Below are 16,253 nucleotides of genomic sequence, written 5' to 3' on the forward strand. Positions count from 1 at the left end.
TGAGAAACGTTGTTAATATATGTATTTTCTGAGGTTGTGTGTGTAGATAGGTTACTATATCCATCACGTGTTACCAGGCTAGGAAAGAGGGGATTATGAAAAATTTGTGTTCAAAAGGGGCACTGGATCTGATTAGGTAGAGAATTATTGACATGGACAAATAGTGCCTGAAGTTTCATTGGCTACTTTCAGTCGTAGTCAGGGGAGGAGCCTAATCAAACTGAAGAGAAGGGCAGGGCATCTGTCCCTTAATTGGGGAGACAATCTTTCTTCTACTACTTGAAACAGATGCAGCTTGCAGCCATCTTGTGACTATGAGAGGACAAAGCTACGTGCTGATGGTTCCTGAGCAGTGGGGTCACAATCCTGAGCCACACATCTGGAGCCCACCCTGCATAGGGACTTTTCGATATGTGAGATAATATACTTCTTAATTGTTTAAGCCACTTTTAATTATGCTTCTTAGACTTAAACCCAAATGTACTCTAACTGTAAAGAGTGAAATGGGAGACTGATGGTTCTCACTATAATCTTCTCTGAACCACTTGATTTTTTTAAAAAATGTATGTACTTGTATTATTTTGATTTTTTAAAATAAAATTTTAAAGGATCCTTGTTTTTTCTTTCCATAAGTGTTGAAGACGATTGATGTAGATATTAGTCTTTCTTTTATGCTTCATAAAAACCGAGAAGAGTTTGGGTTCTTGGAATTTCAATGACTAAATCAGCTAGTTCATTCAATCTATTTAGTTAAAAAAACAGTTAATTCCATTAAGAATTTGGAAATGGTAAATCTTTTAGCTATCAGAGAATAAGCAATAGTTTAAATGGCTTCATTATTTTACTTTCTAACCAGTTGTATGGCAACATGAAAATAGGGTATTATAACATCAGAATTTAGTAACTAGTAATATTGCACTAAAATATGATTAATACATTGTACAGCCAGAACTCAATGAAGCAATTTTCAATGCCCTATAAATAGTGAGACTCTTTGCAAAAACAAGGCCATATTCCTGGCAAACATGTCACAGCTAATGCCCGTCAACTGACTAATGTTCGCTAACATTCAACACATTAATAGATTATCTTTCTGTGGGCCCTTCTGTTCTCGATTTATAGTTCTTTGTGGTGTGGTGTAGTAGAAATAGCATGTTCTTGGAGGCCAAACTTGGGCTGAAATGCCAACTTGGATACTTACTAACATGGTAACTTTTGTCAAGTTACTTGTTGCCTCAAAGCTTCAATTTCTTTATCTAGTCAATAGGGACAGAAAACCAAACTATTTCATTAGATTGTTGTGTGGATAGAATTTATACGTAAAGAAACCAACTATGTGCCTTCACATATTAAGTAATCAATACATGTTATTTTCTTTTCTTTCCTTTCTCCTAATTTTCCTCGTGAGAGCTTCTCAGAACCTCAATGTTTAGAATAGAAGAGGGAATCTAAGTATGACCAGAGTGAAAGGATGTTCAGAAATGTCTATAAATGTCTAGCTAGTTGGTGACACTGGTTATTAGAGGCTGATTTACATGGTTCAGAGAGTTTCCAGGGAAAGAAGGCAAGCTTTCTGTCATTGGGACCAGACACAACTGAGCATGTCTGGGGTACAGCTGCAGTCACGAGCTGCTACACCTCTGGTCGGTGGTGGAGGCACGTGGCCTGCCCAGAGCTCACGAGAGGGAAGGGTGATGCAGTAAATGTTGATCACAGTTTTGTTTTGTTCTGTTTTCCCAGTCTCTGTCTGAATCCTAGAACAAAGAACCTGTAAAAAATGCAAAAACAGGTTTTCAATAATTCAATGAGTCATTTTTAATAACTCATCTGAAGACGGCATGCTGCTTGGGGGCACCTTAAACAAAATGCAGCGAGAAGGCTGAAGTCATTTTCTCTTCTCCAAATGCCCCCTCTCACTCCCGCCATAGGACAGCCGTGGTACCATAAGAACTCAGAGAGTTAGTGATGGGGCTGGTGGAGCTATGAGGGTCCAACAGACATAGAGGCTCAACAGTGGCTGATCTACTAAGGTGCTGCCAGCCTCGAAAAGTAACAGAAGTGTCCATGGTGCACAGAGGAGAGGAATCAACTTCTTCTCAGAGCAGGAATGAGGGCCTGTGTGTCCAGATGCATATGTGAGACATAGGCCTCCAAACTACAGCTGGGTATAAACTTTAAATTATTTTATCACTTTTTTGGGCATGAAGATATTCACAGAATGATACTGAGAAATTATTGCAACTCATAATTTAAAAAATTATTTATGGGAGCATATATATTGTATATCAATATAGTATACCCCTGAAGTTCATTTATTTTTGTGATTGTTAAAACAACTGGAAATTCTGAAAAGCAAAGGGTTAAACTTTCACATCCCCTAATTGAAAGAAAAGAAAAATGAAGTGAACAATTGTTAGTTTGGAGTTGAAGTGTCAGCTTATGTAGATGATGTAGACAAGGACCCCAAATCACATCTTGGGCACATAACCATGCTTAGCCCCAGGAGTAACGATCTCAAGTCCATTTATTGAGCACTTGCTCTATACTAATCTCTGAGCTATGCATTTGAAATAAAATATGTCATTTATACATTTCTATGTGCAGCAATAGCGCTCTGGGGTGGGTGTAATTTTCCCCATACAGATGGGGCTCTGAGGGCTGAAGTGACTTAAGTCACTTGGTGGTTGAGTAGACGAGTTGAAATGTAAACCCAGGTCTTTCCAGCTATAAATCCGTGCTCTAAACCACTATCCAGTGTTCTCACCTGTTTCAAGATTGTGTTTGATTTAGTTAAAGTGTTGAAAACTGGGCCCACTACTAGGTCTTTAGACTGGCAGCATTGGTACCACTTGGGAACTTGTTAGAAATGAAGTATCCCTGGTCCCACCCCAAACCCACTGAGTTACAATCTGCATTTTAACAAGATCACCAGGCAATCTGTATATGTATTAAGGTCTGAGAAGTACGGTCCTACATTATATTCACCTTCTCTACCTGGGTACCTTTCAATGTATCCATTTAATATAAAAACAGTATAAATCCATTGTCTAAGACCATCTCACAGCTTTGAGGAAGAACTAGCTAATGCAAAATTTATTCCTTTCTCTTTTTGAGTGGATTTAAACGACATGAGAACAATTGGTTGAAAAGTGCACAATTCAGGCAGGCCGATTATCTGATACCACGGTTGCCCCAACGACTCTTTTAAGAAAAAGTCTACATTTCAAAAGAAATGACCTCATTCACAGTAGTTGTGTGAATAGCTACAGCCAGCATGTTTCTTTAGACAAGGCCAGAAGGATCATTCCACGCCTATCTGGCTCTCCACCGCCATAATGTTAACTCAGCATGTAGTCAGCCTTGTATCAGCTGGTTGCTGCCTATTTGCCCAAGGAAACAGTTTCAGGATAGATCATATTCACAAGAGACTCTGCCTTACTGAGGGGTCCAGAAATGTTAATCTTTGAATAACTTCTCTACAAAATCCAGAACAAAAAGCTGTACATAGCTGAATATCTAAAGAGTTTATGGTAATTGTGGTAAAAGAAGTAATTTTTTTTCATTGTTGTTCCTGGCATCTGGGAACCTAAGAATATCTTATTACCTAAGAACATTGTGAGAGAAAACTTGAGTTAATTTGCTCCTAAGGTGACAACCCACCTGACATGTAGGTACCTGCTTTGCAGAAGACTTCAAAGGTTTTAAACCTATTCCTGGATAAGAGAGAAGGAAACCAATCACAGGAGAATGGTAGTGATAATTAAGACAATGTTATGATTCACTAAGAAATGGCTGGGTTATGAACAATGAACACTGTGGCATGTAAATTACCTAAGAACAGAGTTTAATGATGTGTTCTTTCTTATTAATTGCTCGTTTGGTGACATGGTCTGTAAAAGTTACTTTTTAAAAGAAACAAAAGGAGTCCACTGCCTCATTTAACCTTGGCAAATTTCACACATTGCTAAATTTTATTAGTGTCTTTAGCTAACCCAGGATTTATCAGCATGAACTGTAATTTGGTTTTATAAGTTTGTGTGATAATCATGAGATATGATTCCATATGGAATTTCCATAACTCTGAATGGCCTTCTATTAAATATCATAAGTTGAACTTTATCATTCAGCACACTGATTATGTTCACTCACTCATGTAAAATGTTCCCATCTTTGACATTATCTCTTCTAAATCAAACCCAAAATAAAATTTGTTTTGTCTAAACGAATACATTTTGAGCCATGGATTGTGTTTACATGCAGCTGCTGAAGCAGACTGCAGAGAGCCAGATATGATCATTTTGGCCATCCTCCCAAACAATCCCAATCACAGAATCTAAATGCCAGATGGAATTGTACAGCGGCCGTGATGATAGGATCACAGCTCAATCAATCAGCGAGCGTAACTGACATCTATCCAGCTTCACCAGCTGGTGGGTGAGAAAAAGTATTAACCTTTACAATAATGTTTCCCAAATTTCAATAGCTCTGCACCCCCTACTCCCACCTGTTCACATAGATAGTCCAGTTCTTTTCAGATATGTTTGTCCTTAAATATTACTGAGTCTTTTTAGGGGGGGCTTATAGGTGGAGCCTGAAAGCATCCTGGTCCCCACTAGTTTATAGACATGGGAAAGACCACTTTTCTCCAAGAGCCTTTCAGGGAACGAGGAGTGGACTGCCTCCCATTGAAGCTGAGTCACTGCTTGCACTCAAGGCCTTTTGCTCAAGGAACCACCAACACCCCTCTTCTCTATTGTCCATTTGTGTTGCACCCACTGCTTGCCAACTTCTTCTGGAGCCCCGAGCTCTGTGTCCAGATGCACAACAGTCCATGCAGCTGCCGAGCTCCTTTGGGCCACCTACCTCTGGGCTGCCTTCATCTGGGTTCCTGGTGATCCTTTCTCCACCCAGTAAGAGAACTGACTTCCATTTCTTGTGTCAGCCACTCTCAGGGAACAATATCAGACCAGAGAAGTATAGGGCCCGGGCTGACAAGTTTCTCTTTCGTTTAAGAAGTCTTCTCCTTCACAGAACACACTCTCATATTATATGTGAACCACCGCCCCCAACGCTCACATTCGGATGCGAAGGGGATCAAAGGATGGGCTTTACTAAGGCTTGCGTTTACTTTTCAAAATGCATGGCTCTCTGGCCAAGGTAGAGTGGAGAACGGAACTGGCATCTGAGGCCAGTTCACAGCCTCTCACTCTCTTCTTTGTGAATTGAAGATGTCTGAGTCTGCATGTTAGAGCCTGACTTATCTACTCCGTCATGAGGAAACTGAGAGGGCGGACACATTGCTGGGGGGAAGTGGCAGAGTAGGGTAAGGCAGAAAAGGAGTGTCATGTAACTCCATGGTGTGGAGGCTGACATTTACTAAAAAGAGCCACCATGTGGCAACAATATTCGTGATCCATCCACTTTGTGAACATAGTCAGAATCACAGTGGCATTTGCATCTCAGAGAGAGATCAAGTTATGAGAAATATGCTCACACCATTGTCTAACCATTCATTCATTCAACAGATATTTATTAAGTTCCTACATTGTGTCAGAGACATACATAGTGTGGATGGAGGTATAGATACATAGGTAGATAGACAGATAGGTAGGTAGATAGAGTCTATGAAGAAGGTATTCTAATTTCCATGGAGTTGGATATTAAACAAGCACACAGATGATGAATATATTCATACAGATTTTATTATGATTATGAGGGACAATATAACAAGGGAGTTATGGAAGATCTTGAGGAATGATAATCATATTATATAAAATTATATATCTCATATCATGTTACTTTGTGCCAGGCATACACATTTACTCATATAATCCTCAAGGAAACTTTATAAAATAACTGCTACTCATATCACCAATTTTATAGACAAGGAAACCTACAGAGATATTCATTAATTAGTCCAAGGTCACACAGCCTGTAAGTGGTGGATCATGGATTTGAACCCAGTATTTAGGTTGAGACTGAAAGATAAGTAGGATTTAACCAGATGAAGAGTGTGTAGTTTGTTTGTCAGACCAACAGAAGAGTATGTGTGAAGGTCATGAGGCAGTAATAACCTGGTGCATTTGAAGAAGTGAAAGATGCCCAGTGAATGTAGTAAACAGAAGGACAATCACAGCACATGAGGCTGGGGACCTAAACAGATCATGTGGAACTTTTTCCTTTCTTTTTTACAAATTATGGTATAATATACATAGAGCAAAATCTGCCAGTTTGAGTGTATAGTTCTAATACACACATATATTGATACACATATGTTGATGTACACATAGTCATGTAATCACCACGACAATCAAGATATAGAACAGTTTGGTGAACCTCAGAAAATCCTCTATTGCCCCTTTGTAGTCAACCACTCTCCCCTCCTTTTGCACCTACTGATGTGTTTTCTGACCCTAGAGTTTAGCCTTTATAAGAATGTATAAAATGGGGTATATCGTATGTAGCTTTTTGAGTCTGGCTTCTTTCACTTAGTGTAATGCATTTGAGATTCATTCATGTTGTTGTGTGTATCAGTAGTTTGTTGCTTTCTGTTGCTGAGAAGTATTCCATGCAGCAGTTGAAGGACATGTGAATTGTTTCCAGTTTGGTGTTATTATGAATAAAGGCACTATAAGTATTCATGTGCAGGTTTACTTGTGAATATAAATTTTCATTTCATGTGGGTGGACACCTAGGAGTAGAATTGCTAGGCCATGTGGTAAGTGTATGTCTAACTTTACAAGAAATTTTCAAACTGTATTACAAAGTGTCTGTGCCATTCTGCATTCCTACCAGCAATGCAACAAATCTGTAGTTGCTTCACATCCTTACCCATGTTAGTTATTATCAGTTTTCTTTAATCTTTAAAAATTTTAGCCATTCTAATAGGTGTGTAGTGGTATGTCATTTTGCTTTTAATTTCCATTTCTCTGATGGCTAGTGATATTGACATCTTTTCAGATACTTATTTGATAGTGTCATTCAGGTCTTCTACATCCTTATCAACTTTTTGTCAACTTGTTCTACTGATTACTGTGGAAGTAATCTTGAAGTCTCCAACTTAAGTTTGTGGATTTGTCTATTTGTCTATTTCTTCTTCCCATTCTGTAAGATTTTACTTTATGTAGTTTGAAGTTTTGTCCTTAGGCACATACACATTTAGGATTTTTACATCTTTTTGGTGAATTGATCCTTTTTAACACTATATAATACTCTTCTTTACCCCTGCTAATATTCTTTGATTTGATGTCTGTTTTTTGTCTGATAGTGTTATAGCCACTTTAGCTTTCTTTTGAATAGTTTCTGTGCATGTATACATTTATATGTATATGTTTTTCAACTTTTATTTTCAACATATTTAGTTGTTTTATTTAAAGACAGCTTTTTATACAGACAGCACATGGTTTGCTTTTTAATCCAATTTTACAATTTTGGTCTTTTAATTGGCATATATAGACCGTTTATGCAATTACTGATATGGTTGGAACAAAATTGACTATCTTGTCAGTTGATTTTTATTTGTTTCATCTTTGAAACTATTATTCCTCTCATACTATCTCCTTTTGGATTAAGTATTTTTATGATTTTATGTCCACTATTGGCTTATACTTTTTAATAACATTTTTAGTGGTTGCCCTAGGAATTACAATATAGAACTTTAATTAACCACAGTCTACCTTTGAATAATACTTTACCACTTCAAGTATAGTGTACAAATGTTACAACTGTGTAGTTCTCGTTTCTCCCTGCCAACCTTTGTGCTACTTTCAGGTACACTATAGTATTTTGTTTAAACATACTATATATACACAATAGATTGCCACTATTTTTGCTTTGAATAGTCCAACATCTTTTAGAGTAATTTAAATGAGAAAAAATAATTTTATATTTAGTTTAATTAATTCCATTTACAATACTCCTCATTTCTTCATGTAGATTCAAATTTCTATTATCACATTTCTTCTGCCTCAAGAACTTCTTTTAATATTTCTTTTACTGCAGATTTTCTGGGAATAAATTATCTCAATTATCATCAGAAAAAATCTTTATATATTTTCATTGTGTATAAAATTGTCTAGATTGTCCTTTTCCCCACATATTTTAAAGATGCTGCTCCATTGTTTTCTGGCTTGAATGGTTCTGACAAGAAATCTATAATTTTCATCTTTGTTCCTCTGCATGTAATGTGTGTGTGTGTGTGTGTGTGTGTGTGTGTGTGTGTGTGTGTTTCTGCCTGATTTCAAGGTTGACCCTTTGTCTTTGGCTTTTAGACGTTTGAATATGATGTGTCTATGTGTACCATTTTATTTTTTATTTTAATTTATCCAGCATAATGTTTTCTGAACTTCTTGGATTTGTAGTTTTGTATCTTTCATTGATTTGGGGAAATTCTCCCTTTATATCTTCAAATACTTCTGTCTTTCTCTTTCTCTTCTTCTAGGATTCTAATTATATAGACTTTTAAATATAGTACCATAGCTCACTTGCTCTCTCTTGCTCTCTCTCTCTCTCTTTTTTCTTTTTCTTTTTGGTTTTCATGTACCATAGCCATAGAATACTCTGTTTCTAAAGAATTTCCTTTCCCTTTGTGTTCAGTTTGATAATTTCTAAAGACCTGTCTTCAAAGTCATTAGACCAATGAGCCCATCAAAGGCATTCCTCATGTCTGTTACCATGCTTATCACTGTTAGCATTTCCATTTGATTCTTTCTTATGATTTCCAGTTCTTGGTTGATACTACCCATCTGTTCATACATGTCCACCTTGTATACTACAGCTTTTATCATATTAGTCCTATTTATTTTTACATTTCTATCTGATAGTTCAAACATCTAGATCATATCTGAGTCTGATTCTATTGATGTCTTTGTCTCTTGACAGTATTTTTTCTTGCTTCCTCGTGTGAATCATAATTTGTGGTTAAAATCTTGACATTTTATATGGAACAGTAGAGACTGAGATAAATATTATTTACTCTTGGAAATGAGCATGCCTCTTCTCTTGTTAGATATTAAGTATCAAGGGTTGAGTCAATCTAGTCAGAGGTTGAGCTGGGTTTGGACTTTGTTTTTGTTATGTTTACCCTCAGCACCTCACAGCATTCAAATTCCTCTAGAATTACTTTTTGTTTAGGATCCGGTATGGTTTCTTGAGGATTTTTCTTAATATTCCTATTCTACTTACAACTTTAGACATTCCCAGTGAACGTTGGAAAGAGAGTCTTTCTCCACACTCTTGCCCCATACCCAGTAGTAGGCTGCTGTTTTATGTTACTCAGTGCTTTCTAGTCTGCTTTAAGGGCCAGGGTAGACGTGTTTCCTATTGTCCTGGTTTAGCCCCCATCTTAGGCAGGTACTGAATTTCTGGGTCTCAGTGGTGGGGGGCTTCTCAGTGACCCTGCCTGCCTCAGTGGAAAGGGATGTCTAATGTTCTGGGCTAAGATCTTTTCCTAACATTTCCCCAGAGGTAGAATTTTTTCCATGCCCTTTCCCCAGCTGCAATGGGTCTTCACCTGTGCCCTGAGGGAACACAGGGTTTGCTGTGCTTCCACTGGAAGTTTAAGGCCTGTGTTCCATGGAGGAGATAGGGAAGAACAGTCTGGGAGGGGCTTTGTGCTTTCTTGCAGTAGATGTTGTTCCCTTTCGCCAAACCTTCACCACAAGGGAGGTTTCCTCCAGTCTCTTGCTTTGATCCCATCTCTCATATGAACATTCAGTAAGGTCTGTGGGGGTCTGCTATTGTATCTACAGCTATGAGGGGTTCTATAATCTAGTGATAGTCTGTGCTTAGCCTTTCACAATTTGTCAAAAATTCCAACTTACCAGCTTTTTCTTACTAGCATGTGTGGTATTCAGCATCTGGTAATTAAGAGCCCATTCCTCATCTCTCCTTGGAGATACCTGTCTTTTCTTAGATTTCAGGGTAGTTGATTGCCTTGTGACTTCAGTCCTTTGATGCATTCAAGAAAAGTTATGACTCTGTAGATTATCCATTTTTTCTTGTCAGTGTGGGATTGACTCTCCAGTTTTCTAAATCCTAAGTGAAAGCCAGAAGCCAGAAAGCCTCAAGCCTTTAAGTCATGTTAAGCAGCTTCTATTTTATCCCAAATGCAGCAGGGATCCATAGAAGGGTTAAAGCAGAGGATTAGTTAGTTTGGATTTATATTTTTAAAAATCACATGTTTTATATTTATTGGGCATCTGCTCTATGTCAGAAACTGGAGTTTCTAAGATGAATTTTTAAAATAACAAGAAAAATGCACTCAGATAGTTCATAATCAAGCAGATAAGTCTTATCGACTATAACAAATAACTATAAAAAATGTCAATGTAAGTGCTGTAAATGAATGTCTAAGTAGAGGGCTCTGGGAGAACTAAGTGGGAGAATTTAATTTTGGCACATAGGGGTAGAGATGGTAGAAGGTGACATTTGAATTGTATCTTGATATGTAAGTAGGATATGGTTTCAGAGGAAACTTGAGTGAGTAAAATTAATGTCTAAGGTTTTCTTGTAACTTGCTTTGTAAATAATACTAGTTTAATTTCTTATCATTTATATCCAGGCAAAAGTGGGTTGCTAAGAAAAGAAGGAAAACATTCAGGTTTATCAACCAAACACCACCACTGCCAACAACAACTAATATTTTTCTTTTTTTTTTTATCAAAAGGGAGTTCCTTAGCCCTTGATAGCTATGAATGATGGCTAGTTTGCTGATACAGAACCATAGAAGTAATAAAAAACAAAACAACTTTGGAAGTCTGTGGTTGTGTATTACTGTAGTTCCTAAGCTGGCTTACTATTAGAATTTCCTTGAATGCTTTTACAAATGGAGAACTCTGGGCTTAGCATCCAAAGGTTCAGATTCATGCTGTGGAGGCCAGGATTCTGCACTTTTGTAAAGCTTTCAAGTTGAATCTGAAGATGAGCTAGTGTATGACAAGTGGATTGTCTCCCATATTTACAATTCTTTTATCTTAGTTTGGGTTCCTCCAAAAGCAGATCCGAGACAAAAACTTGCTTGTAGATTGTTTATTTGGGAGGTGATCCCAGGAAGCATAAATGAGGAAGTGGGGAAAGTAAAACAGAGAAAGGACAGAAACCAATAAAGGGTGATAAATGAGCTCCTTACCACTTCGGGCATGTGGGGTTCAACCCCACTGGGCACTTTCTGAGGAGCCTATACATAGTCCTTCCTGAGAAGACAGCCTTTGGATAGCCATATTTGGACCATGTAACTCAGTTTGCTTGCTTAATTTTGACCACTATATCTGTGTTTTCAGGAATGAACATCTGACCCAAAGGCTACCAACTTTTAAGATATCTAGTGTCCTACGGGATAAAAGATAAACCCAGTTGACCAGATCCTCTCAGAAGGACAAGGCAGTTGATAGGATGTTTGAAACTGGGTGTGATGCCATGAATTACAGATGGCTCCCTGATAAGCAAGTTGAAATATGAGAGAATAGAGATACCATTGGAGAGAGATGTAAAGAATAACCAGTCCCTAAAGCTTTCTAGGGTACTGATGGTTTCTCTGCTCTTGTTCCCATGAGGCCCAATTGAATAAACAGTATCTCTTCTTCTTGAGACTAAGGCGTCATTTTTTCTCAGGGGCCCATGCAGATATATCCTTACAGAAAATTTCTCATTCCTTGAGATAAGTTGAATAGGTCAAAAGAGCCTTGACTTAAACAATTAAGGAAAGTAGCCACGGGGCCACAGATGGCAAACAAGACACAAAACAATCTCAGATGTCCACAATTTAAAAAAATCTAGGAGTAGATGATTAGAACTTGATTGAAATATAACTATAATGATTAGTTTTAAGTGAGAACACTTTTCCTTCATACAACTGTTACCCTTGTGGTCAAAATAAACATTATAAAGATATTTATGCCTACATGCAGACACTATAGAAAGCAGAGCTTATTTTTGTGGAATTCCTCTAATGTATCTCCAGAACCCTGGGCCAGTTGTATGCATTTCTCTTTATATATGTTTTCTGATTCTTCATATAACCAATTCGAGGGAAAAAAAAATACGATTTCAGATGGCTGTCCTTTTCACTTAGTTGTCCTTTTTTAAGTGAGTGAGAAGTACAGTGCCCTGTATTTCTTAGGTTGGGTCTGGTAGTCAGCTTCTCACAGCTGGTCATTAATACCCAGGTAGTCCTCTGGTCACAGCTGATCTTTAGAGCAGAGAACTTGGCCCACTGCAATTGCCTTAGGCCAAATTCTGTCTTTGGATGAACTTACTGTTTTTGCTGAAACCAGTGGGAAAGGCACTTATCAGTGCAAAGGGAAAACCAGGTTTCCCAGACAATTTTTTTTTTTTTTTTTTTTTTTGGCAAAAAGTAGCTGTTAAGGGGCAAGAGCTGTGCAAAATGGGACTGACAGAAAGGAGGAGGATTTTTAATGCTCGATAGTCTGAACTTTTATTATATTTATTTTCACAAATATTTCTCATTATGTGTTTAGCACTATTCTCAGCACTATTCAAGGATAAAGAGAAATGCAAGACCCATTGTTTTCCTCAGAGAGCCTACGCTAGACATGAATGATTAATTTTGAAATAAATTAATATTTCTATGGCATTACATATAATTTACAATTGCTTGCATGTGAGTGCATTATATATATTTATATATAAATAAATATGTCTGTTGTATACCTATATGTCTACATATACGCATATATTTGTATACATTTCTTCTCAATTAATTCTCAGAGCAATCCTCTAGGGCAGGGGTCCCCAACCTCCGGGCCGTGGAGCGCTACTGGTCCGCGGCCTGTTAGGAACTGGGCCGCACATCAGGAGGTGAGTGGCGGGCGAGCGAGCAACTGCTGCTTCCCATTGCTCACATTACTGCCTGAACCAACCCTGTCTGTGGAAAAATGGCCCACGAAACCAGTCCCTGCTGCCAAAAAGGTTGGGGACCGTTGCTTTAGGGTAAGTGGTATTATTATTATTCCATTTTACAAGCATAAAAAAAAATAGGTTGAGTGAACTTGCTCATAACCCCTGCATCCCTTACATCACTATGCTTACCGTACTGCATAAACAAATCTGTATCTGTGTTCCTCTTCCCCAGTGGACCAGGAGCTGGTGAACCTGGACAGAGACCTCTTCACCTTTATATTACCAGCACCTAGCATTTGTTGATAGTTATTGAATCTCAGCCCTGGTCTCCAGGTTACCCATATTGTCACAGAATAAATGTTCTCCAGGCTTCCTGGGGCTGCTTGTCAATCTTCACTCCTGGTGCCTGGAAGTCCCAATACCCCCATCAGTGCTGCATTCCTCAGAACCCAGATCAGTGTGTTTTGCTCAGGTTTCCTTACCATTCCCCACCATTGTTCCCCTAACCCCCTGCCTGCTAATTACCTGCTAGATGCAGATGATGTCAGCCCTCTCAAAGGCTGTCTATCTGCAGGTTTCCCAATAGGCTCAGCTCCTCAGAGCTGAAGAATACAGGACAAAAATAACTAAAAATTCTAGGATCCTTTTGTAGGTCAATTCCTATACTTGTTTCCTTATATACATTATTTTATTTACACCTCACAAGAACCTACATATTATTACAAATGCGAAAATAGGTTGCAGAAGTGGTGGTTTGACTAAGATCACACAATCAGCAAATGGCAGAACTGGGATTTAAAGCCAGATCTCTCTGACACTTGTATCCTTAACCATTAAGAATAATATCTGGACTTTTTACTTTTATACCTTGTTAAAGGGCCTGCCTTACTTTGGAATGTTGAATAGGATGTTTGGAGGAAGTGAATAAATCTGTCCAAGTGCAAGGTGTTGGAGAGGCTTTTGCGATTATTCATTTTATCTCATTTCTTTTTCCCACACACCCCTTGAGACTATAAGTTCCTTAAAAGCTGGAACTGGGCTTTACTGGTTTGTGCCTTATGCTGAGCACGTTCCCTGGAACAGCATAGGTGTTCTAAAAAGCTTGATGAATGAATAAACGAATAAAAGAATTTTTTTTTTTGCCCACATGCAATTTGATCTCAAGCTTATGGCCTTTAAGTGCTGATGTCGCCATTCAACCTTGTATGCAATGTACTAATTACAATTCCTTCCATGAAACAGTCTCATTTCCTCAGCCATTGGGTATAAAGCTTTCCTCCAATTGAAAACAATTTCGAAAATAGCTATCACACACCTGAGAATGATAAAGGAGGGACCACACTTTTGAAGGCAGCATGTGGGATGATTTTGATGGCATCCTTGTAGACCTTCCCAGGACCTTAAGCAAAATAACAAAGGAGGAAAGGTTGATTTTTGGTCCTGTCTGTCTCTTTCCAGCCCTCCATCCTGTGTGTTGAGTCATTATCTCCTTTGTCATCTAAGAAAGAGATGATGTCCTTTACAGTTCAAAAGTCCTACCTTTCCTCTCTAGTCGATCCATGTTCTAAAGTTTCCCTCCTCTTCCACTCCATCAACATATCTATGTCCCCACTGGCCAATCTCTGCTGGGGTCAAATTATTTTATTGTGCAATTTATATTGATTCATGAATGACTGACAAATCTTTATCCCTTGGTTTTCTTTTTAATTAAGAGAAAAAATATTTAACCAAATTGATGTTTAAATTGGAAGATGTTACTATTCTGGTCGCTGAGGATTAAAAGGTGAATCAGGCCAAGTCCCTGCCCTCTAGAACTTACATTCTTAATGTGGAGAGATGAGAGACAAGGAAATAAATAAGTAGAACAAGGAGCAAGCCCTTCAAACTCTGGTCTTAAATGCATCACGCCATGCATGGGACCTATTGGAAAACTATGAATAACAGAGATCAAATCTATAATAGGAAGGCTCTGTTGGCTACTGCTTCTAACTTCTGGTCTCAGTGACCTGTTTGGTTTCTCTGAAGGTGCTGGAAAATGATTTTCCTTATTTATGAGAGCTTAGGAGGTGATGGAGTGGATCAGGAAATGGGGATTTTCTAAAAGAAGCTGCTGAGGTCTTTTCTTTTATGGTAAGGAACTGGAGTTACATTTATTGTTTAGCCCATAAAAACTCTGAGGAATAAAGCCCTTGCAAAAGATGACTCAGACACCCCTCCTCTGTTATCTGGGAATAATGACTCTTACCTGCTACCAGGCTGGCTCCAGAGAGCAGGTGAAGAAATAGACAGGAAGCACCCTTGCCCAGCATCTGGTATACAGTAGGTGCTCTGGGTATGTTTGATACTTTTCTCTTTCTTCTCTGATTTTAAGGGAGAAATATGTGCACAAACAATTATCATAAAATACAAGTGCAATATTGAATGCAGTGTTATATCTACAGCATAATGGAATGAACATAGTGATGGAAGTGACAAATTCATTGGTGGTGTGGGGAGATGGTCATCCATATGTTGTCTGTAATATCTGAGTTAGATTTTGAAGAATGTATGGGATTTAATCAGATAAAGAAAGGAGAGGGGCTCTCTAAGTAGAAGCAACTACACATGCAAAGGCACAGAATCTTGAAAGAACATAGTTCCATGTTACCAGAAATTAGAGGGCATTTATTCACTAATTTATTTATTTATGTGTTCATTCAACCAATATTTATCCAGCGTCTACTATGCACTAGACACTTACGAGGAGTTTTACTTGTATTATTTTTATTTTGTGTCTTACTACCAGTTAAATTTACAGAAATTGTTTCCACCAGCTAAGAGTGATACATTAAAGAACATGTAGCTGGAGAACCCTGGTCTGAGTAATTTTTAACCTGCTCAGGACTTTCTGAGTCTTTTTCTGACTTGTAGAACCATTTAGCCACTACCTTTCCCAGCTCCAGAGGAAGCCTCTCTGCTTTCTGGGATATATTCCCTGTTCTACATCTTCACCTTATAAATAACAGAAGACTGTAACCAACAGTGATGGCAAGAGGAATAACAAGAACTTTCCTTACCTTTAATTCAGCCCCATGGAGCTTGACAGATTCTGCTTGATATACCTTAACTAAGTAAGGTAGATTGCCTTTTATGTTCCTACAGCTATGGCACAATTCTAAGCACATATTAAGGGCTCCATTTACCATGTTCCATGTCTCCAGCTTTCATCCAGAGCTACAGAAAGGTTAGGTTGTTAAATCCCTTTAGGAACACTCTTTGGCACAGACCCTCAAGTGGAGATAATGAATAGGGTTAGAGTGGATGAGGGTGGAAAGACTGTATTGGGAGCAGATTTAGCTGCTTATATTGGAAATTCAAATAAATGGCTTTTAAAAAGCCAGATGTTAAGGAAATGT

The 16,253-nt window shown here is 38.2% G+C and overlaps 1 long non-coding RNA gene across 1 annotated transcript in view; it reads right to left on the bottom strand.

Annotated features, from left to right (window-relative positions):
* The window catches only part of LOC309604963, a 394,171-nt gene that overhangs the window by 166,828 nt on the left and 211,090 nt on the right, over positions 1-16,253 (bottom strand). The window lies entirely within an intron of this gene.

This window comes from Balaenoptera borealis (assembly GCF_965194805.1).
Source record: "Balaenoptera borealis genome assembly, chromosome: 11".
Taxonomy (NCBI): Eukaryota; Metazoa; Chordata; class Mammalia; order Artiodactyla; family Balaenopteridae; genus Balaenoptera; species Balaenoptera borealis.